General features: G+C 44.3%; 1 long non-coding RNA gene across 1 annotated transcript in view; it reads left to right on the forward strand.

The window, feature by feature from the left end:
- The window catches only part of LOC117098946, a 40,832-nt gene extending 22,132 nt beyond the window's left edge, over positions 1-18,700 (forward strand). Inside the window, exons 3-5 of the long non-coding RNA XR_004443656.1 lie at positions 8,486-8,639; positions 16,567-16,775; positions 16,975-18,700. This is a non-coding gene — a long non-coding RNA (uncharacterized LOC117098946). The remainder of the gene's footprint in view (positions 1-8,485; positions 8,640-16,566; positions 16,776-16,974) is intronic.
- The last annotated feature ends 5,367 nt before the right edge of the window (positions 18,701-24,067 follow it).

A 24,067-nucleotide genomic window follows, 5' to 3' on the forward strand; every position in this document is an offset into this window, starting at 1 on the left:
TAAAGCCGTTTTTTCCAATTCTGTGAAGAAACTCATTGGTAGCTTGATGGGGATGGCATTGAATCTATAAATAACCTTGGGCAGTATGGCCATTTTCACGATATTGATTCTTCCTATCCATGAGCATGGTATGTTCTTCCATTTGTTTGTGTCCTCTTTTATTTCACTGAGCAGTGGTTTGTAGTTCTCCTTGAAGAGGTCCTTTACATCCCTTGTAAGTTGGATTCCTAGGTATTTTATTCTCTTTGAAGCAATTGTGAATGGAAGTTCGTTCATGATTTGGCTCTCTGTTACTGGTGTATAAGAATGCTTGTGATTTTTGCACATTAATGTTGTATCCTGAGACTTTGCTGAAGTTGCTTATCAGCTTAAGGAGATTTTGGGCTGAGACAATGGGGTTTTCTAAATATACAATCATGTCATCTGCAAACAGGGACAATTTGACTTCTTCTTTTCCTAACTGAATACCCTTGATTTCTTTCTCTTGCCTGATTGCCCTAGCCAGAACTTCCAACAGTATGTTGAATAGGAGTGGTGAGAGAGGGCATCCCTGTCTTGTGCCAGTTTTCAAAGGGAATTTTTCCAGTTTTTGCCCATTCAGTATGATATTGGCTGTGGGTTGTCATAAATAGCTCTTATTATTTTGAGGTACGTTCCATCAATACCGAATTTCTTGAGTGTTTTTAGCATGAAGGGCTGTTGAATTTTGTCAAAAGCCTTTTCTGCATCTATTGAGATAATCATGTGGTTCTTGTCTTTGGTTCTGTTTATATGCTGGATTATGTTTATTGATTTGCGAATGTTGAACCAGCCTTGCATCCCAGGGATGAAGCCCACTTGATCATGGTGGATAAGCTTTTTGATGTGCTGCTGAATCCGGTTTGCCAGTATTTTATTGAGGAATTTTACATTGATGTTCATCAGGGATATTGGTCTAAAATTCTCTTTTTCTGTTGTGTCTCTGCCAGGCTTTGGTATCAGGATGATGTTGGCTTCATAAAATGAGTTAGGGAGGATTCCCTCTTTTTCTATTGATTGGAATAGTTTCAGAAGGAATGGTACCAGCTCCTCTTTGTACCTCTGGTAGAATTCAGCTGTGAATCCATCTGGTCCTGGACTTTTTTTGGTTGGTAGGCTATTAATTATTGCCTCAATTTCAGAGCCTACTGTTGGTCTATTTAGGGATTCAACTTCTTCCTGGTTTAGTCTTGGAAGAGTGTAAGTGTCCAGGAAATTATCCATTTCTTCTAGATTTTCTAGTTGATTTGCGTAGAGGTGTTTATAGTATTCTCTGATGGTAGTTTGTATTCCTGTGGGGTCCGTGGTGATATCCCCTTTATCATTTTTTATTGCGTCTATTTGATTCTTCTCTCTTTTCTTCTTTATTAGTCTTGCTAGCGGTCTGTCAATTTTGTTGATCTTTTCAAAAAACCAACTCCTGGATTAATTGATTTTTTGGAGGGTTTTTTGTGTCTCTATCTCCTTCAGTTCTGCTCTGATCTTAGTTATTTCTTGCCTTCTGCTAGCTTTTGAATGTATTTGCTCTTGCCTCTCTAGTTGTTTTAATTGTGATGTTAGAGTGTCAATTTTAGATCTTTCCAACTTTCTCTTGTGGGCATTTAGTGCTATAAATTTCCCTCTACACACTGCTTTAAATACCCAGAGATTCTGGTATGTTGTATCTTTGTTCTCATTGGTTTCAAAGAACATCTTTATTTCTGCCTTCATTTCGTTATGTACCCAGTAGTCACTCAGGAGCAGGTTGTTCAGTTTCCATGTAGTTGAGCAGTTTTGATTGAGTTTCTTAGTCCTGAGTTCTAGTTTGATTGCACTGTGGTCTGAGAGACAGTTTGTTATAATTTCTGTTCTTTTACATTTGCTGAGGAGTACTTTACTTCCAATTATGTGGTCAATTTTGGAATAAGTGCGATGTGGTGCTGAGAAGAATGTATATTCTGTTGATTTGGGGTGGATAGTTCTATAGATGTCTATTAGGTCCGCTTGGTGCAGAGATGAGTTCAATTCCTGGATATCCTTGTTAACTTTCTGTCTCATTGATCTGTCTAATGTTGACAGTGGAGTGTTGAAGTCTCCCATGATTATTGTATGGGAGTCTAAGTCTCTTTGTAAGTCTCTAAGGACTTGCTTTATGAATCTGGGTGCTCCTGTATTGGGTGCATATATATTTAGGATAGTTAGCTCTTCCTGTTGAATTGATCCCTTTACCATTATGTAGTGGCCTTCTTTGTCTCTTTTGATCTTTGATGGTTTAAAGTCTATTTTATCAGAGACTAGGATTGCAACCCCTGCTTTTTTTTGTTCTCCATTTGCTTGGTAGATCTTCCTCCATCCCTTTATTTTGAGCCTATGTATGTCTCTGCATGTGAGATGGGTCTCCTGAATACAGCAGACTGATGGGTGTTGACTCTTTATCCAGTTTGCCAGTCTGTGTCTTTTAATTGGAGCATTTAGTCCATTTACATTTAAGGTTAATATTGTTATGTGTGAACTTGATCCTGCCATTATGATATTAACTGGTTATTTTGCTCGTTAGTTGATGCAGTTTCTTCCTAGCCTCGATGGTCTTTACATTTTGGCATGTTTTTGCAATGGCTGGTACCGGTTGTTCCTTTCCATGTTTAGGGCTTCCTTCAGGGTCTCTTGTAAGGCAGGCCTGGTGGAGACAAAATCTCTAAGCATTTGCTTATCTGTAAAGGATTTTGTTTCTCCTTCACTGATGAAACTTAGTTTGGCTGAATATGAAATTCTGGGTTTAAAATTCTTTTCTTTAAGAATGTTGAATATTGGCCCCCACTCTCTTCTGGCTTGTAGAGTTTCCACCAAGAGATCTGCTGTTAGTCTGATGGGCTTCCCTTTGTGGGTAACCCGACCTTTCTCTCTGGCTGCCCTTAAGATTTTTTCCTTCATTTCAACTTTGGTGAATCTGGCAATTATGTGTCTTGGAGTTGCTATTCTCAAGGAGTATCTTTGTGGCGTTCTCTGTATTTCCTGAATTTGAATGTTGGCCTGCCCTACTAGGTTGGGGAAGTTCTCCTGGATGATATCCTGAAGAGTGTTTTCCAACTTGGTTCCATTTTCCCCCTCACTTTCAGCCACCCCAATCAGACGTAGATTTGGTCTTTTTACATAATCCCATACTTCTTGCAGGCTTTGTTCATTTCTTTTTCTTTTTTTTTCTTTTGGTTTCTCTTCTCGCTTCGTTTCATTCATTTGATCCTCAATCGCTGATACTCTTTCTTCCAGTTGATCAAGTCGGTTACTGAAGCTTGTGCATCTGTCACGTATTTCTCGTGTCATGGTTTTCATCTCTGTCATTTCGTTTATGACCTTCTCTGCATTAATTAGTCTAGCTGTCAATTCTTCCACTCTTTTTTCAAGATTTTTAGTTTCTTTGCGCTGGGTACGTAATTCCTCCTTTAGCTTTGAGAAGTTTGATGGACTGAAGCTTTCTTCTTTCATCTCATCAAAGTCATTCTCTGACCAGCTTCGATCCGTTGCTGGCGATGAGCTGTGCTCCTTTGCAGGGGGAGATGAGCTCTTATTTTTTGAATTTCCAGCTTTTCTGCCCTGCTTTTTCCCCATCTTTGTGGTTTTATCTGCCTCTGGTCTTTGATGATGGTGACGTACTGATGGGGTTTTGGTATAGGTGTCCTTCCTGTTTGATAGTTTTCCTTCTAACAGTCAGGACCCTCAGCTGCAGGTCTGTTGGAGATTGCTTGAGGTCCACCCCAGACCCTGTTTGCCTGGGTATCAGCAGCAGAGGTTGCGGAAGGTAGAATATTGCCGAACAGCGAGTATACCTGTCTGATTCTTACTTTGGAAGCGTCCTCTCAGGGGTGTACTCCACCCTGTGAGGTGTGGGGTGTCAGACTGCCCCTAGTGGGGGATGTCTCCCAGTTAGGCTACTCAGGGGTCAGGGACCCACTTGAGCAGGCAGTCTGTCTCTTCTCAGATCTCAACCTCCGTGTGGGGAGATCCACTGCTCTCTTCAAAGCTGTCAGACAGAGTCATTTACATCTGCAGAGGTTTCTGCTGCTTTTTTTGTTGTTGTTGTTTAGCTGTGCCATGTCCCCAGAGGTGGAGTCTCAGTTGAAAATGCAGAAATCACCAGTCTTCTGTGTCGCTGGCACTGGGAGTTGGAGACTGGAGCTGTTCCTATTCGGCCATCTTGCTCCGCCTACCGATGTAAGCAATTATTAAGAGAATTCCTGTATTATGTACAGAATGTGATGAATGAGTGCCTGTGCCTTTTGTTCAGAGGGAGAGGATCTTGGGATGATTTTATTAAATAACCTTTTATGACCTTTATCCTGTATAACACAATCTTCATGCTCATGTTTAAGAGACTGAGATTCTTATTTGTTGAACTGGAAAGGAAAGGAGGTCAGTATATCAACAGAGACATAATTTTTCTCATCCAAGCCTGAAGACCTTAATAATTCAAATAGATAATACAGGTAATTTCACAGGTTGGGTTAAGCATTCTTTAGTAATAAGGGCAATTTTTCTGTCCATTGATTCTTGTCATTCTAGGATGGGAATAGGGTCTGGGAAACCTGGTGTCTCAAAGAATCTGAAGTAGACTTAATTTTGAATCCTTCTCATTTTCCTATTCCATTCGTCTAGTGTTGTTTGGGTTGCAGTGAGGTTTTATAGCTGTAACTTATCAAAAAATTGCATTAATCCTCAATCATCTTGTCCTTCCTAGTGACTTATTCCATAAACTCTTAAATCAGCTGAAAATGGGACTCCTGGCATCCTTCTAATCCAATTCCCCCATATAACAAAATGAGGAGGAGTCCTCACATAGAGTGTGAGAACTGCCATTATAAATCCAGTCAGTTGTGGTAGGATGCTGTGATTAACTGCATGGCACTGGGTAGGTCTCCCGGGATTGCCATTGTATGCAAGGTGAAGCGATTTCTCACAACTTCTGAACATGTATCCCCATACATAGTCGCATTGATTCATCAATCCTAAAAAGGTTAAAGGGGATATTACTCAAAATCTGGCATGGAGGGCAAAATTTCAATAGCCAGTTATGCCACTGAGTTTCAAGGCTTTTAAAGTGAGAGGTGATAGTTATTTCAAGGTTGATACCAAATCTTCTCTCCCAGCCTCTCCTCCCCAACCTTTCCAAAAATTACTATCATTATGCAATCCAATTCATGTGCTGGCCCATCTTTTCCATTTCCCAGTTTCTAAAATGAGTCTATAATTTGTCCACATAAATACAAACCCTTGTGGTTGTTGTCGTTTAGTGGTTCTCCGAGAATCAAATCCCTATTTGAAATGAAAATAGCATGTCTTCATCTGCTTATATGCCTTTCGGTTATTTCTGACCACATTAACATCACTGAAATGTCTGCACATAATCGATTGCAGATGTTCTTCTCATGCCGGGAATAAATTACAATGGCTATTAGGGCAACAGTCATTGTGCAGCGCTCTTCTAGAAAAGAAGAGAGGTTCTTGATGGGGAATAGCAGTGCCTTATGGACTCAGTTATTTTTTGACCTTTAGGAAGGCTGCAGTTAGAGAAACCCATACCATGCCCTGTGGTTTAAATGGACAATGACTTTATTGATGTATATTATCTGTATCTTGCAGGTTGAGTACATATCTATAAATTGTGTTTTGAGGTTTTCTTAGAATTTCCCTCATGCTAAATAAATCTTCACTGCTCTACCTGGTTTCTGAAAGACTACCCTGAACTCTTTCTTTTGCTTGAGGCTTTTCCCCAGGTTAGAATGCGAACACTCATGGCTATGTTAATGCATGTGGCTTTACTCACTGCCTAGTCTTACCATGCATTACATTAAGGAGAATGAATTCATCAGATCATCTCCTAAAGCAAGTTTTGACAATGGAGAGTTTGCAAAGCAGAGGTTGTTGGCTTGTGGCTCAGAGCCTCCTTTGTCCTGAAAAGTCATCAGAGATGGGGAGTTGAAGGGGAGTCCTCATGGATTTGATTATTTTTCCTGGGATTAACTCTGCCTTGAAAATGAATGTTTTGCTTTCCTCTGAAGTTTACACTTTGCTTTATAAAGCTTAATTCATGGGATGTTATAAATGAATGAGTGAATGAATGAATGACTGTCTTCACAGGCACCAACTAGAGATGTTAAGGATTACCCTGATGACATTTTTTAAAATTTTTTCTTGGAATGCAAGAAGAAGGCCTCTCTCTTAATGAACCCCTCTCTAATATGATAGGTCAAGAGAGATAGTTGGGGCCTTGTGAGAAATGTTTCCAAAGCTCAAGTTTGGCCTAAACCATCTTCTTTCTTCTTTTTTACAGTCTGTTTTTATTTCTATCTATTGTAGTAACTGCATTGCAGAATAGCTGGCTTTTGTCTTTAACCTGATGTCTCCCTTTTTGGCTCCTCCTACTTACTGCTGATCTTTGTCTTCTTCAACACTGGGTGTGTGAGCTATGACAGGCTTAAGTGCCGTATCCAGAACAGGACATCTAGCTTTATTTTCAGACTACAATTTATAACTTGAGCTGAATTGATACCTAGTTTTTCTCAGTTTGAATATAAAGGTAAGGCTTTGCACTTCTACTTATCTGAACCAGAAGGAATGAAACACATATGTGATTAGAATTTTTCAGCTAACTTTTTATTTTTAGAAATCAGAGATTCTCTTCCACCACACACACACACTCTTAGATTATATCCAGAGAATTGCTTTTTATTGGTAATGATTTAGAACTTGTAAAGATTTCAATAAAGTTTTAGAATCATAAAATTCTAAGAACTGTAGAAACTATAAAGTTGAGGTTTGTAGTTTTTAGAACTACGGAATCTAGACATTGCTATGAATGATTATCAGGCCTCCAAGAGACATCACAAATTCTTCTAAATCATTAAAGAAAAGCTTACTAATACAGAAATAGTATTGGGTATTTTCCTTGTAAATTGGTACATACAGGAAGTTTGCCAGACTGACAATTACTATGTCATGGGTACTATTTATTTATTTATTTAGTTAGTTAGTTATTGAGACGGATTTTCACTCTTGTTGCCTAGGCTGGAGTGCAGTGGCGTGATCTCGGCTCACTGCAAGCCTGCCTCCCAGGTTCAATTGATTCTCCTACCTCAGCCTCCTGAGTAGCTGGGATTACAGGTGCATGCCACCATGCCAGGCTAATTTTTTGTATGTTTAGTAGAGACTGGGTTTCACCATGTTGGGCAGGCTGGTGTCAAACTCCTGACCTCAAGTTATCTGCCTGCCTCAGCCTCCCAGAGTGCTGGGATTACAGGGGATACTATATACTTTTATCTCTCTCTTTCCTATTTTGCCTTGAACTGTCAAATGAATTTTTGTGCCTCTTTGGGAAGCACTGGGGAGACCTCCAATGCTTCTTTTCTCCATCCCCTCCCTGTTTTTTCCTCATCAGACAATGAGTGACTGATTTAATTGTTGGTTCACCATGCCTATGGAGGCCAAAGCAGCTCCATCTTGGATGCTAATCTACCATGTTGTCTTCTGATTGATTAGCCCCAGTTTCAGGAATTCCTTTAAGGTTTCCAGTTTATTGTTCCATGTGTAAGAAAAGGTAGTTACTGTAAATCCTGTCCATAGGTCAAAACAACCTTGATGCTACCATAAGTCCTGTCTTGGAGCAATTGTCTCTCCCATCTCTTCTGAGTCACTGTACCTTCCTATGGTGTATATGCCCTAGGCCGGGGGATAATAGTGCAGGGATCCAACATCTTGTTTTGCTGCCATCTGAGGCATAGAAGTGGCTGCTGTTTGTAAGTTCCTATTAAATGTTTCTTTCTGAGAAATGGGATTTTTTAGCCTCTTTCTTTGGCCTCTCAGCTTCCTTGGACTTTGGGGGTAGGTTTTTGTAGACCTGCTCACCACGGAACAGTGCCCCTCTCTTTCCTTGGGAGCCCACCTGCACAATGAAGTTGTTCTCGTTTCTTCTCCATATGCCCCACAGGACTGACCCTACACCCACAGGCACTCCCCACGTGCCTTCTATGCCTGAGATGGTGAATTCGCCTCCAGCGTAATGGCCAACATCCATTTTGGCACCTGAGCTAAGCTTTATTCTCCAATCCAGCATTGCCAAAAATAAAGTAGACCTTTTGTTCCCCAATGCCTGCATCAATTCCTTAATTGTTTCCTAACTTGAGAAAAGGTCATCACAGTTCAAACTCCAACAAGAACACTGAGACTATTTGATGAGTTCCTGCAGAAACAAGAGTTGACTGAACTTGCCCCAGTGATGGGACATTGCTGACAACCTAAAGGCAATGTGGGGTACTGAGTTCCAAGCCCGCCAGCCTAGGGAAAGGGCCAAGTCTTCAGGGGCAGACATGCATTGACCACACTTATACAGATTAATGGTTAAAATAAGAATGCCAATTTCCTTTCTTTTGAAGGTAAATATTCCTGTGAAGATGACTGAAAGTCTTTTTTGGTTGGTTTGTGTATTCTCTCACTTTAGGCAGAGCCCCTTAAGAGGCCACATTGGAATTCAGAGGCTGCTTGGTGAGAACAGAGTGAAGATAAGAAGCTTTGACTGAATTGTTCCAGAGGCACGAGTTGTCAAGCTGATGTCTCCATCTCTGCCCCAAGATCCCTGCTGGTAAACTTCTCAGGTGAGTTAGTAATTCAGGACCAGCACGAGGCACCCTGACAGTCTTGTCATTCAGACTCTTCTTTTTGCTATCACTCTACATTGATAATTCATCTCAGATGGGTAAACTGTCGAGGCATGTGTTATTTCCCCAATCAGGGTAGTCCAGACTTGGCCAGGGAACTCTGTGTCCTTTTCCAGGCACTGTCTAAGTCTGCTCTGATCCAGTCATCAGAGGGTGAAGCTGAATCTGCAAGGGCTCACCTTCATACCCTCACATCAGGATGCCTGTTTCACTTTTGTGCACGTCGCTTCTGCTGTCCTTTAATTCTCAGCAGCTGTCTCTTGCAGCTCTTTGAAGGAGTGCTGCCACATGAATAGAGTTCTGGCAGATACTGAGAATTTAATTACACCCTCCTCAACCAAGGACTGATGTGCAGGGAGTATCTCTATGCCAGATTCCGTGAGGGGCTCTGTCTTCAGAACTTCTTTGCTACTAAGCTAAGGTTACCCTCCAAGGGAATTTCTTGCCGTCACAGCACTGCTAGGCCGACCTATCTTCCTGGTCTAGTTTTTCCTCCCCTACTCTCAACTGGGGACAGTTGAGAATGTTCCTGGGGACACATTCTAATAAATTACTTTTACATAAATAAAAAGTCAAGTTCTGATTTTGGGGAGACCAATTTTTTTTTTTTTTTTTTTGAGATAGAGCCTCACTCTGTCACCCAGGCTGGAGTGCAGCAGTGTGATCTCAGCTCACTGCAACCTTTGCTTCCTGGGTTCAAGTGATCCCCTTGCCTCAGCCTCCCAAGGAGCTAGGACTACAGGCATGTTATACCACATCCAGCTAATTTTTGTATTTTTAGTGGAGATGGGGTTTCACCATGTTGACAAGACTGATGTTGAACTCCTGTACTTAAGCGATCCACCCACCTCGGCCTACCAAAATGCTGGGATTACAGGTGTGAACCTCTATGTCTGACCCCATATTTCTTTGTAATAAGATTTTTCATGTTTGCAGTGGAGAGAGCCCCTGATTTTCCCTCATGTTCCCAAATATCACCTGCAAGCTATTAGGATTAGTGACCCAGTATCTAAAACATTCATCTGATTAACCTGGTGTCTTTGTGTGGTTAACTAGAGTTTGAAAGAGCATGAAAGCTTAACATGTCATGTGGAAGCAAGGCAGATGTGAGAAAAGAAGAACTGGGCAACACAAAGGAGCAGAAAGACCTCAGAGCTAGGGAGGGGATTCTCATTTCTGCTCTGCCAGGTTCTCCTAGCAAGACCCTGGCAGGTGGATTCATCTCTGAGCGATAATTCATTCAAACAAAAATGATAGGATTGGATGAAAAGTTTCTAAGCTCTCGTTTAAAATAAGACTTTAGAAACAATGTTTGAGCATCAAGAGCAAATTTTACAGCCATGCAGGGACGTGAACCCAGTGTAGCTGGTTGGCCCTAATGGAAGATGCTCAGGAATGGAGCAGGCAGGTGTGTAGAGCTGAAAACCAGCATCGCTGTAGGAGTCAGAATTCTTCAGAGAAACAGAATCAATAGGATGGGCATGTTTATACAAACATACACACAGAGATTTATTTTAAGAAATTGACTTACATGATTATGGGGGTTGGCAAATCCAAAATCCAGCTGACTAGAAGTCAAGAGACCCAGGGAGAGTTAGTGTTGCAGCTCCAGCCTGAAGACTGTCTGCTGGCAGAATTCCTTCTTCCTCAGGGGACCTCCTTCTTTCTATCTTAAGATGTTCAATTGATTGGATGAAGGTAACTTGAAATTACTTTCATCAAGTTCTACTGAATTCAATGTTCATTTTATTTAAAAAAAAAAAAAAAAGAAAGAAAAAAAAAATTCACAACAGTACCCAGACTGGTGATTGGCCAAATATCTGAGTGCCATGGCTTAGCCAAGTTGACACATCTAATTGCCATCAGATACAGTTTTTATTAGCATTTTGGGACAAAGTAATGTTTGATTATCAGTTATTTTGAACAAATAACCAAATCCATTATTCAATTGTATACACACATTCCCTATCATGGTCTAGAAATAACTGAAGGAAATTGTCCAAATTTACTAATTCAACCCCTGGAAAGACTTTTGTTAGTTTTATTTTTATTAACCGGTTTGGCACTCTCTACAGCCTAAATTTACAACATGGTTTTTATACTTTCTGGTTTGGTTTGTATTGTGTAAGTCTATGAGCTGAAAATAAAATGAGTATGTAGGTAATTTATGGGAGCAAAGAGAACTTGCCAAGAGGTTGTATTAGTCAGGGATGAGGTGCTAAGGAAGTTGTACAACTGAGATTGCTAATTGCAGCCTTGGTAAAGAGAGAAGCAGAGATGTAGAAAGATGCTGATTAGGCACAGATGTGTGCATGTGTATGTACAAGTGTGCATGTGTGGATATACATATATGTGCGTGTGTGTTTTAATTAGGCTCTTTCAGTTGGCAGTGAAAAGAGACAAGCGTTTCCATTGAGTAATGGGATGTATTGGAAAGGATGTAGAGAAATAAGGAAGCGTGGGTTACGTCTACACAGGTGGACAAGGAAGTGCCTGGGAAGATGGTGTCTCATTTGGGACATAACAGCCTTCTCCTGCTGCACGTACTCACTGTACCAGCCTTCTGATGGGTCTTGTGTGACCCCCACCTACTCCCGGGTGCTGTGTCTGTGTACCTCTGCTGCTGTGTGGCTCTCCTGCCTCCTCCCCTTGACAGGATCTGTCCTCAACCACCTCAGAGCCCCACTGCCATTCCGGAGGGCTCTCCAGCCAGAGCTCTCATCAGCCTGCAGTCTCACCTTGGCTGCAAGACCAAGATGAGAAGGCCACTGTATACATGGCCTTAAGAGATTCTAGAATAAAGAACTATCCAAGACCCACTTCCCCAGAGAAGTTGTGCATATTGATCTTTGCTGTACAGACATCTACAAGGCTACTTTGAGGCAAATCTGTTTGTTATAATGTAGGGTAAATGCACCTGATAGCAATCAGAGCAATAACTTAAGCACAGCCATGGAATGACCCTGTCTGGCGATGCACTTGGATGTGTGCTCTGAGAGTAACCAACCTGGAGATTCGTTCCTTCTCTATGAGGAACATTGGAACCCCGGACTTGGCGTATAGGACACAGGCTGTACAGAGGATTGAAGCCCTGAGTTTTGAGTTAAATGAAGGCTGCCAGGTGGAAGTTGTTAAGGGGAAGGTATTAAGTGAAAATGCTGTATAAACTGCATGCTGTTTGCAGGTGTTTTCAGTTCTCCTGTCCAGCACGCCGCCACTGGACTCGCTCTGGGACTTTTCTTCAGCCTCTTGAACCTGGTACCACTTCACTGAAGTTAACAGGGGTTCAGCACAGCATATAAGGATGCCAGGATCAAAATCAGAGAACCACCAAGGATAAAGGTAAACTTCACTCCTATGGCCTCAATGGCACCTCCGTGGTCTCTGACTGCCTGGGATATTCTGAGTGCTTAACGTTATTTATATTTTCCTGTCCAGATTCCAGAGGAGGAAGTCTTACTGGCTTCTCAGACAGAGCCCTCCTCACCAGGCCGCCAAAGACAGATGCATATACAGCTTGCTGGACTGTGTTATCAGCATGGAACCACCATGCCCCCAATGCCCGGGACTATGTTCCCCAGAGTCTCCCTCTCCGTACAGTTCCAGATTAGAGTGGATCCTCAAAACACTAGCCATAGGGATTACCATATGGCCTAGCAATTCTGTTCCTAGACATGTACCCCAAACAATTGAGAGCAGGGACTCTAACAAACACCTGCATGCCAATGTACATTGCAGCTCAGGCCTGTCCCTGTGCACCAGGGCAATGAGGGTAAGGGGTTGGTTCTCTGACCCTTCCAGGCTTTTCCTTCCTCAGCCTTCCCTACCTTGGCAAGCTCTCATTCCTGTATTTACTTCTCTATTCCCAGAACGCTTGGAGGGGTCTCTTTTTCCAGCTAGTAGAAAGTCCCCACTCCTGCCCCCACTGAAAATTATCCTCCAGGAAGGACAGCCAGGTCTTCTTCCCTGACTGGAGAGCTGGGCGTGGGGTCGGTAACACCAAGCACCGTCCAAACAGCACTTCACAGATCAGGAAGAGCTGTCTGCATGTAGTATCCCCTCCACCAGGACTAGGGCTGTGTTATTATTTTGAGAAGTGTAAATAGAGACACAGAAAGGTAAAGTGGTCTCCGAGAATAGTGAATTCCTAAGTGGTGGTGTGGGGGCTGGGCCTGTCTCATTCTCTGGGCCATAGGCGCTCATTCCTCTTGTGACCTGGGGCTCAGTAGTGAGAACACCTCTGGGCGCAGCCGGGCGAGGTCTGAGCACGTGTGGCTCCTGTCCACCTCCCCTCAACCTGGCTCACTCAGGCCTCCTCGGAGTAAGCCCCAAACTCCCCCTAAGAAGCCTGTAAAGTTAGGATTTGTTTTACAAATTATTATTATTGAGCTCATTAGTGTTACCCTATTTGTCTTTTACTGTTAGTATTGATTTTCAGATTCACCCATCATAGAGCGTCTGGGCACATGCCCAAGACAGATGCAAGCTAATTAAACTCTGAGCATCCTCACTCTCGATCTCACGCATGTGTGTCCCTGTGTCATAAACCAAGCAAATGTCAGGATAGTCAGATGGCCCTGGAATAGTGTGCAGTAAAAGCGGCCAAATTCCAATAGGTACCTACAGCTTTAAAAGTTCCCTGTGGGTTAGACACGTTCTTGTAAGGCACCCTCAACACTCTGGTACCACAGCGACAAGCAGGGCCTCACCCCTGACTTGCCAAGGCAAATTTCCACGTTCTTGGGAGGGGTGGAGGCTCTCCTGCAAAGTGCAGTCATTCCTGCTTTGTTAAGAATGGCTGGTATATTAGCCCAATTGCCATGGTGCTCCTGAGGACAACAGGCATTGTTTAAACCAGAGGCACTTGGGCAAGGTTGGTCCCAAGCCAGGACCTTCTCAGGTTCTGTGTCCCCCGAAGGATTGTGTTCAGACCCAAAGTTTGGGGGCTGCCATTCGAACACTCTCTCAGGTTGTGTGTGCACATGGTGACTGAGGCCCCAACTTCCTACCCTGGCACTGGAGTGAGAAACCAATCTGCCACTTCCAAGGGTGTAAATGTCACTCACAGTGCGAAAGTTCAGGGTAGTGATGCTCAACTGGGGGCCACTCTGCTCCCCCCAGGGGACATTTGGCAACGTCTCAGACTATTTGGTTGTCACGACCAGACAGGGTGCTACTGGCATAAAGTGGGCAGAGGCCTGGGATGTGCTGAACATCCTACGAAACCAGTGTCCAGGACAGCATCATGTCAAGGAGTTAACCAGCCCCAAGGTCAACAGAGTTGGACTGTTGAGAATTCTTACCTTGGAATTCTGGACTAGGGAATTCTTACCTGGACTAGAGAATTCGTACCTTGTGCTTTGTCGTTCTAAAGACTTTTAAAAGGTTAAAATCATTACAATTTACTACATTACATAGTGATAGTTTTTATTTCTACCTTCAAACCAATATGATTAACAGCAGAGATATAATCCCCAATATATTTAAGATGTTGCACTTATACTTGTCATGCATCTTTTTTAAATGTCAGTTTTTTAAGTCTTTTCTTATTTGTTTGAACTCTGAGGTTCTGTGTATTACAGTTGAGAATCCCTTATCCAGAATGCTCGGGACCAGATGTGTTTCAGATTTCACAGGTTTTTCAATTTTGGAATATTTGCATTGTACTTAGCATCCCTAATCCAAAAATCTGAAGATCGAAATGCCATGATGAGCATTTCCTTTGAGTGTTGTATCAGCACTCAACGCGTTGGATTTGGGAGCATTTCAGATTTTTGGATTAGGGATGCTCAACCTGCATTTATGGAGACGTACAGTCCAGAGGGCACATGGGAGACAGAATATTCTTTTTCTTGCCCAGTAAGAGAAGACCCTGTCTCCTGCTTTTAGGAGTGTGGAAGCACATTTGGAAAATGAAGGTGCTGTGAGGGTGTCTGTGCTCATACAGTGTGTACAGTAAGAGCTATCAGTGCATAGAAACCACGACAGGCTAATGTGGTCTTCTTGAGAAGGTCAAACTTGGTCTGGACCTTCAAGGAAAAGTCGGAGTTGGAAAGGCAATGGGAGAAAAATGCTGATGGATGCATGACACACAGGCTTTGCTGAGCAAGCTGAACTCGGTGCCCAGGGCAGGAGAAGAGTGAAGAACAGGCTCTGTATCTGGGAGCACCAGGAGCCAAATTTGGAAAGTTGAGAACCAGATTACAACTTGCCCTGAAGATCAGGTTTAGGCTCCTACAGAACATTCTGGAGCAATGGATTTATAAAATGAAGGAAGCATTTTCATAAACGAAATTGATTACTTTAAACAAGCAAAATTAGAGGTCAGAAAGACAAGAGATCCTGTGATAATTGAGGACCAGTGAAAAAGGCCATGATTGGGGTGAGATTTTGAGCCTGGGTGGTGAATAAATAGTATTTATTCTTGTTACTATCAAGAAATTAGAGGTTACCAAAAGTGGAAGAGGGAACTGCGGAAGGATGAAGGATTGCGCTCAGTTCTTTGGGGGAGGAAGAAGCAGAGAATGTTGTCTCCATCTTTTGAACCTTAAATAATTCCTCAACCCTATAAAATCTGCATCTTCTATTACTTTATTGAAACTTGTCTTAATATAGAAGTCACAATGACCTCATAATTGGTCAGTCTAGTTGCTTGAATTTCAACCATTTCAACCTATTGGGAGAACTGGCTCCCGATGGTTACATGGGTTCTTTTCTATTTCCTAAGTGGCTCGGCTGGTTTGAGAAATAAAGGGAAAGAGCACAAGAGAGAGAAACGTAAAGCTGAGTGTCCGGGGGAGACATCACATGTTGGCAGGATCCGTGATGTTCCCCGAGCCCTAAAACCAGCAAGTTTTTATTAGCGATTTTCAAAAGGGGAGGGAGTGCACAACTAGGGTGTGGGTCACAGAGATCACACGCTTCACAAGGTAGTATAATATCACAAAGCAAGTGGAGGCAGGGCGAGATCACAGGACCACCGGATGGGGCAAAATTAAAATTGCTAATGAAGTTTTGGGCACACATCGTCATTGATAACATATTATCAGAAAACAGTGTTTGAGAGCACACAACCTGTCTGACCAAAATTTATTAGGCTATTAGGCGGGAATTTCCTCGTCCTAATAAGTCTGGGAGCGCTACAGGAGACCAGGGCTTATTTCATCCCTTCAGCTTCGACCGTAAAAGACGGCTCGCTTCCAGGGGGGCCGTTCACAGGCCTGCCCGCAGGGCGCATTCTCTTTCTCAGGGATGTTCCTTGCTGAGAAAAAGAATTCAGCAATATTTCTCCTATTTGCTTTTATGACTCTGTTCCTTCTGGCTCACCAGGGCCAGTTCAAAGTTACCTCCCTTGTTCCCTGAACATCGCTGTTATCCTGTTCTTTTTTCAAGATGCCCAGATTTCATGTTGTTTAAACACACATGCTCTACAAACAATTTGTGCAGTTGACACAATCATCACAGGGTCCTGAGGTGACATTCATTCCTCCTCAGCTTACAAAGAAGATGATGGGATTAAGAGATTAAAGACAGGCATAGGAAATCACAAGGGTATTGATTGCGGAAGTGATAAGTATCTATCAAATCTTCACAATTTATGTTCAGAGATTGCAGTAAAGACAGGCATAAGAAATTATGAAAGTATTAATTTGGGGGAACTAATAAATGTCCATGAAATCTTCACAATTTATGTTCTTCTGCCGTGACCTCAGCTGGTCCCTCCGTTCGGGTCCCTGACTTCCTGCAACATCAACCTACTTAATTTTCCTATTTTTTTAACTACTTGAATTTTATGTTTTTAGTGCACTTTCAACGTGCATTTTTAAAAATGTGTTTTCATGCAAATATTTTGTATTATTTTCAGGCAATGTGCTATGCCTGGCACAGTCAGGAACCTGAAAGAGCAAGGTGGCTCCATCCTGGAGGATGAAACTGCTGAGCAGAGCAGGAGGGGGGCCCGTGGGTGGGACGCCCCCCCATGCACCCACCCTCCCTTCCTCAGTAAGGACTGAACTGCACCCAGGGTCAGAACAAGGCACTGAAGGCCTGTAAGCAGGAGCAAGACGGACTCAGGTTTGCGTTTTTGAAACCTTCTTTGTGCTGTGTAGACAAGACCTAGCAGGGGTGAGGGTGGATGGCGGGGACAGCCGGGGACCTGCTGCAGGTTCCTCCAGGAATCAGCGTGGTGATGGAGTGGCGGGAGCTCTGGGAGGGGTATTTGAGGGATGGACTGAGAGGTCTCCCTTAGCAACTGGGTGAAACTCCCTTCCAGGGTATCTGGTAGGAGCACCTGAGCAGAGGAGCCCAGAGGGCGTGCCTGGGAGGGAGGGAAGCTTCAGAGCCCAGTTTGGACACATGAAGTATTGCTGCCTGGGACATGCCTGTTAAGCATCCTGCAGTGAAGAGAGGGTGCTGAGCTCAGGAATGCAGTCTGGGGCAGGAGACGGTACCCCTTCCTTTCTGCAGAGCTCTCTCTTCCTCCTCAGGCTCACATGAAGCCCTCCTCCCCCACCACCCTCCTTCAGCAGCGATAATGTCCAGAACTCCAGTTCTCAAGGCTATGCTTTGCCTCTCATAGGACAACCTCGCCCTGGCATAGGACTCCAGCCATACCTTGATGTAGAATCTACAGGCATCTTCACCTGACTCTTGGCAAACTATCCACCTGCCATCGCTTTTTTTGGTGCTTTGTTGGTATCTTTTGCTTAACAAAGAAAATCTGACTTATTTTCTTTTCTAAAAGAGAAAGGAGAGGGCCTCCCCCTCTGTTTGTGGTTTTACCCTTTACCCAATTGTCCAGCCCCCAAACACAAATCCATCTCCTCAGCTGGGGAAGCCCAGTCATTCTGGAAGCTGTGGAGGGTTCATCTCAGAACTGCACCTGCTTCCCCTTCCTTTCCTGCCAGCCTTAGTCCATGCCCTCCTCACCACCTTGCTAATCCACAGTTGCTTCTGACCTCTCCTTCCTCTCACCAGCCTTTCAAACTCCAGCATATCCTCCACATGGTACTAGGGGTATAACTTTAGCAAGCAAACTGACCACATCACCACCCAGCTGTAGCGCCCATTACTCCCTCTGGTCTAAGGACACACACCTGACCTGGGAACACAGCGCCCCGAACAGCCTGGCCCCATCCTGCTCTGCACAGCTCTCCTGTCACCACTCCACCACTTCCCATCTCCTGACGTCCTTGCCATTCCCCGAACGCACACAGACTCCTTGCCTTTACATCTGCTGCTGTCTCCACTTAAATCCTCTCCACCTAAAAAGCCAACTCTCTGTTCAAAGGCCCCATCTCCTGGGAGCCATCCCTGCCTCCTGCAAGTGAACTGGGTATTTTGCAACTTATCTCTTTGGTTGTCTATATTTACAAAAGTCTCCTATCTCCTCTTTGAATCCTTTGATTCTTTGAATCTTGAGGACAAAAGAAGCCAAGGGTTGGCCACATTTCAGTTCCCCTGTTCTGAGTCCTGCCTGCCCACTGGAGCCCCCTGGGAAGCATCTTTCCTACAACCCAGCCTGGGCCTCACTGCAGAGATTCCAGTTCCCTTGATGGGGCAGGGCTGGGCTGATAGGATCTTGCAGCTCCCCAGGTGATTAAAATGGGCAACTGGAGCCGAGAACCAGAGTGAGAAACAGGAAATCACTGGCAGAGATTTCTACAAGGAAGAACTTAGAAGATGTGAGTGAGGGGAAGCAGGAAGACACCCCCACACTCAGACACCCAAGGGGGGACGAATTCAGCAGTCCAAGCGATGGCAAGGCTGGAAGCCAAGTTGCTGGAGTTCCTGGTAAGTGCATGATGGGCTAGAATTTGCCTAGATGTGCTCAAGCCAGATGGAGAAATTGGAGATAAGAGGATTCTACGTCATGTCATGGGGTAGAAGAGGAAGGTGAAAGATTATCTTAATTCTCCTTACTCTTAGCCCTTCCTCCCGGGATCCACTGCATGACAGTGTAATTCGTGTGAAACATGCTCCACGCCCACAAAACAAGAGGCCAGGGCGTTCTTTCTGCTTCCACCCTTTGTCCTCCATGCTCTTCGGAGGCTTCGAGAATTCTTTAGGAGGATTCCATTACTAATAGAGTGAAGGGAGAGATAAGCCCAAGGACCCCCCAGCATTCAAGGCTGGAACAAGTTCCCCTTCAGCTGCCTAAATTCCCGCCTCTCCGTTCCAAGTGTCTTCATTTTGTGTCCCTAGTCCGGGAGGGTATTCCCATCAATTTCCTCTGCCTCTGCTTCTGATGAAGCACTGCTGATCCGTTTGTGGGTAAGCAGTGATTTCTGCCTTCTTGTGGCAAAGACGGCCCCAGGTTCCAGCTCAGAGCCCATCTGGAGGACCTGGGAGTCAGGACCAGGGCTGCCTTGCCTGGGCCTGACCACTCACAGGGCAATAAGCCCCGGGACGTCTGAAACCCTCACCCATGGGAAACGTGCACAAGAGCAGAGGATGACATTTGGGAAGGAACAAAATAGCACAACATGTAGGAAGTTGTGAGAGAAAGATTATTTAATCCTCTTCCGAAATGCTGGCTGAGCTCCAGAAGCAGTAGGCAGAAGACCAGTTTAGAAAAGTGAAAACTAATCTGAATAATGATGAGAGCGCTTGTGTCAGGAACCGGCCCAGCAAACTCATTTATAGCCTTGTAAGTGGGGGAATAATTGAATCTTCCTGCAAAAATGAACATGCCACATAAAAGAGATCAAACTGGATTTCTCTCCCCAGGACACAGAACAGCAACTCATATTTATGCCCCATGCAGTTGGATAAATAATTACATGATCAAAAGAAAATATCTTTATTTTAGAGCCTTACAATGATATCTAACTTCATTCTATATGACAGATTCCGTTAAAACTAGTTCCAGATGTGCCTGGTCAGAACAGGGGTGTGTGTCTGTTTATTTGCTTGTTTGTTTTTGAGTTTTGAAATAATGCATCTGAAATCAGATTCCAAAACGTACATTCTTTTGTCACAAGTAGAAACAATAAGCAGGCTTCTTTCACACTGCCTCTCAGGTAATGAGTCACTGCCAACTGTAGCCATTCATCCTTGAAGAAAGAAGCCAGTGTATTTGTGCCCGGGCGACCTCACCTCATGTAGAACCTCACTCTAGCCTCTGCTCACCTTGTTTGTAAATGACACAACCCCAGGGAACAGAGTACATTTGGATCTGGCCCCCATGCTGGGAGACACCCAAGAGCCACTCGTAAGATTAATGAGTGGGGAGGTGGGTGTGTACTTGAAATGGACCCCAGGCTGGAAAAGTGAGAGGCACAGGTCCATGTACCAGGCCATGCTGACGAGGTCAGGAAGACTGTCACGACCCCACACAGTCTAGCTGACTTTCAGAGTAGATCTCTCTTCCCCTCTTTTACTGCGTTAGAACAAAAATACTATTTTCCAACTAAAATAGCTTACTCGTCTCTGTGCCCCCATAATAAACTGACAGGTGCTATGTAAATAAAATACAAAGGAATTATTTGCAACCAGAAAAAAATTCAAAGCTTATCAAATTAAAAATTAGAAAATCATGGAATAAAGGTTTCTAGACCTGAACACTCGTCCTCCCGTCGGTTTCCTAGGAAGTCAGATTCTGCTCCCAGGGTTAGCATCTTCATCATAACAATCCCCAATCCTTCCCCAGTGGCAGGCATCATTTTAAGGGCTTTACACAGGTCACATCCCATGGTGGGGGAGGAAGTGTTAGTAGCTTTGCTTTGTAGTAAGTAGCCAAGGCATAGCTATTTTAGTCAAGCTCACACAGCCGGTCAATATCAGAACTGGGAGAGGAAGCCAGGCGATCCCAGGCCAGGGCACCTGCCGCACTGTGGCAACACCATCAGAACTGCCTAATGCAGCAACCTCACTAAGCAATTTACGGACATGGCCACGTTTGGTCTGCACTTCCTGCAACCATCTAAGATGGATACTCATTCCCCCAGCTTACAGGTGAGGAAAATGCAGTTCATCGAGTCAGGATAAGACTGACTCCAAGGTCCGGGCCTTGAACTACTAGGGGGGCAGGGCACCCTGGTGAGCCACCTACTGTACAAGTCACTTTCAGGGGCTCGCACACCTCAGCGTGTGCACCAGATGACTTCTACTGCACGTGAATCGTTGGAAGCTTTCTCCAGTCCTCGGCCTGGCAGTCATTTCCCTAATACGCGTTATTGCTGCTCTGAAACCCTTCTGAGAAGTCTGAAAATTTACTTCCACATCAAAATGTGGCCTATTTACACGTTCTCAGGATATCAACTGTATACGTACACATGTAGAAACATGTACATGCGTATGCACACACATGGACCCACACACACGCAGAGCACGCACAGCCTAGCCGTTTGCCCACTTGAGGGTCATTATGATCATGACTGCCTCCTGAGTAGGATGGATTTCCCCAGGAAGAAGCACTTGTCCTGCTGCTTAGCACCCTGCTGTGTTTGGTATTTGGGTTTGGGAATGGAAGCTAGAAACAGCTGATTTTTTTCACATAAGGATAAAGGTTGGAACTCATGAGAAGACCAAGGAAGCGAGAGGCTGGAAAGATGACGGAGGCCCCAGATATGCAACATTACCTCTCCCGAGGGCCTCCAGATCAGAAGGTGGGCCCATTACATATTTGGATGCTTCTGGGTGTGCTGTTTTTTGCCGGGTGGGGGCTGTAGAAAGGGACTGGGGTCTATTTCAACTTACTATGGTTAAGCAGCAGCCCTTGTGCATCAGGAAGCCAAGAAGGCAAGTTGAGCTTCCTGGACCCTCATGGGTGTCCTGGGGGGAACCTGGGACCCAGGTTCCATGCCACAGAATTAGTGAGTATTCCAGCCAGTGTTGTGCAGAGCCAGAGGGGAAGGCAGCGGCCTGTGGCCTGGCTTCTCAGTTGCACTTCCATGGAGCGGGCTCACATGGGGCTCAGGGGTTTTGAGTATTAAAAAATGAAAGAACACAGGGGCTCAGGTGAAGACAGCAAGTTTCTCCCATGAAAAACCCTCACTCTGCTCATGCCTCCAGAGAAGGAAAGGCAGGGCCACCAGCCTGTGCCCTTTCTGCCAATACACGGGGCCCACAGGCTCAGGTTACTCTTCCTCCTCGTTGAGCCCCCATGAAGCATCTAACAGGTGTTTGTTTTAAATACCTCTTTACTGCACTAAAGGAATTGCCTGCCAGACATTGCAAACCTCCAAGAGGGCCCATCCACAGACACATCATCCTTTGGAGGGCTGTGCAGCCCACAAAGAGTGGTGGAACCACTGGGAGGCAGAACACGCCAGGGCGGGAACCGTTGTCACCTCTCTAACCTGGAAACCAGCTGGCTCCACGGGCTAACCCCTTCCCTCTCTTCAATAGCCACCTCCACCCCCGTCAACTTCCAGTCCATCATCCCCAGAGGGTCCCTGGCTGTCTTGCTATAAAGCAATGCAGGTTTTGCCAACAAACCCAGTGGATCTCTCACTCCAAATGAACAATCACATTTACAAATCTGCACCATCTGGCCTCAGTCCATCCTCCCACCCCACAGCTCCACCCACACCACAAAGCCCCTCCACTGAGCCCTCTCCACAGCCACAGCCCCCTCCCCACTGTTGCCATGCTGTTCCTTCTTCCTTTAATGTTCTTCTGTACTTATTTGCCTGCCAAATTCATTTTTATCATTCCAGATCCAGATGTTAACTCCTCCATGAGGATTTCTTCTCCTACACTTGTTCAAAGACACTCATTTACTAAACCTGTCTGCTAGATGACCATGATAATTTGTTAAAACTTATATTAGACTTCCAGCTTCTAGAGTCTGGATACATGTATAGATAGGTAGAGAGAGACAGAGATTTACATACATACATATTGATTAGCATATGTATATTGACAAATGTATAGTTTTATATATATATATATATATTTCTACCTCTAGACAAGAATGAAGTATGCTTAACTCTGTATCCTTAGCACTAACTGTAATACCCAGTATGTACTAAGTATTTGGAAATGCTTTGTGAAAGAACGAATTGATATATGGAAGGATGCCATTCAGGTTTATGAACACAACTAAACACTTACCCTCCTTTGAAAAGAAGGCATGCAAATCAAGGAAGAAAGTCTGGGAGAAGCCTTCTGGTCTTGAGGGACAGTTTGGCACAATGACTAAGAATACAGTTTATGAAGATTGAATGACTGGGTTTAAATCCTTCTTTCACATTGACTAGCTATTTCCTCCATGCCTCAGTGTCCTCATCTGAACCATGTGGGTGATTGATAAAAGCACCTGCCTCCTAGAGTTACCGGGAGGATTAAATGAGCTGATGCACATGGGGAATTTAGGCCCCCATACGTAGACCCTCAAAGCCAAAGCAGTGTGTCGTCCTCCATGCATGCCCCTGTTATTATTACCTTACTGCCTCTCTCCTGCCTTGATGTTCTAGGAGTTCTCCTTCTCCCAAAGATTCGTAATAATTCACTTTGGGAGCCTGTGGACATCAAATCTTCAGAAGGAAAGAAGATGAATGCCAGAGTTTTTTGTTTTTTGTTTTTTTTTAATGAATAGAGGTTCTGGATTTATTTTCTTCCTGAGTCCTTTGCCCTGGGAGGATGACAAATAGGAAGCAAAGCCATTTTAAGACATGGCACTGCAGAGCTTGGGGTAGCTCAGTCCCATTTGGCCTCAGTAACTGGAGTTTTCCCATGAAAGCAGTCCATTTGAGAACAAGAATGTTCGTTCATTCTAGAAAATGTATTGTGTACATACTCCAGACCATGCAATGGTTTTATACACTACACCCTGCTCCACACCACCAGGCCATGAGTGCATAGTCTACACCATGCTTCACATCAGGCCATGAGTGCATAGTCTACACCATGCTTCAAATCAGATGATGAGCACATAGTCTACACCATGCTCCATGCCAGGCCATAAGCACATAGTCTAGGCCATGCTCCATACCAGGCCATGAGTGCACAGCCTACACCATGCTTCAAACTAGATGATAAGCACATAGTCTACACGATGCTCCATACCAGGCCATGAGCACATAGTCTACACCATGCTTCAAATCAGATGATGAGCGCATAGTCTAACACCATGCTCCATACCACACCATAAGCACATAGTCTCGGCCATGCTTCATACCAGGCCATGAGTACACAGCCTATACCATGCTTCAGACTAGATGATAATCACATATTCTACACCATGTTCCATACCAGGCCATGAGTACATAATCTAGGCCACGCTCCACACTAGGCCATGAGCCCATAGTCTACACCATGTTTCATATCATATGATGAGCACATAATCTACACCGTGCTGCACACCCAACAATGTGCTACATTTGGAGATGCACAGGTGAACAAAATGGCACCCCTGACCT

This window comes from Trachypithecus francoisi, unplaced genomic scaffold (assembly GCF_009764315.1).
Source record: "Trachypithecus francoisi isolate TF-2019V2 unplaced genomic scaffold, Tfra_2.0 Contig01474, whole genome shotgun sequence".
Lineage (NCBI taxonomy): Eukaryota > Metazoa > Chordata > Mammalia > Primates > Cercopithecidae > Trachypithecus > Trachypithecus francoisi.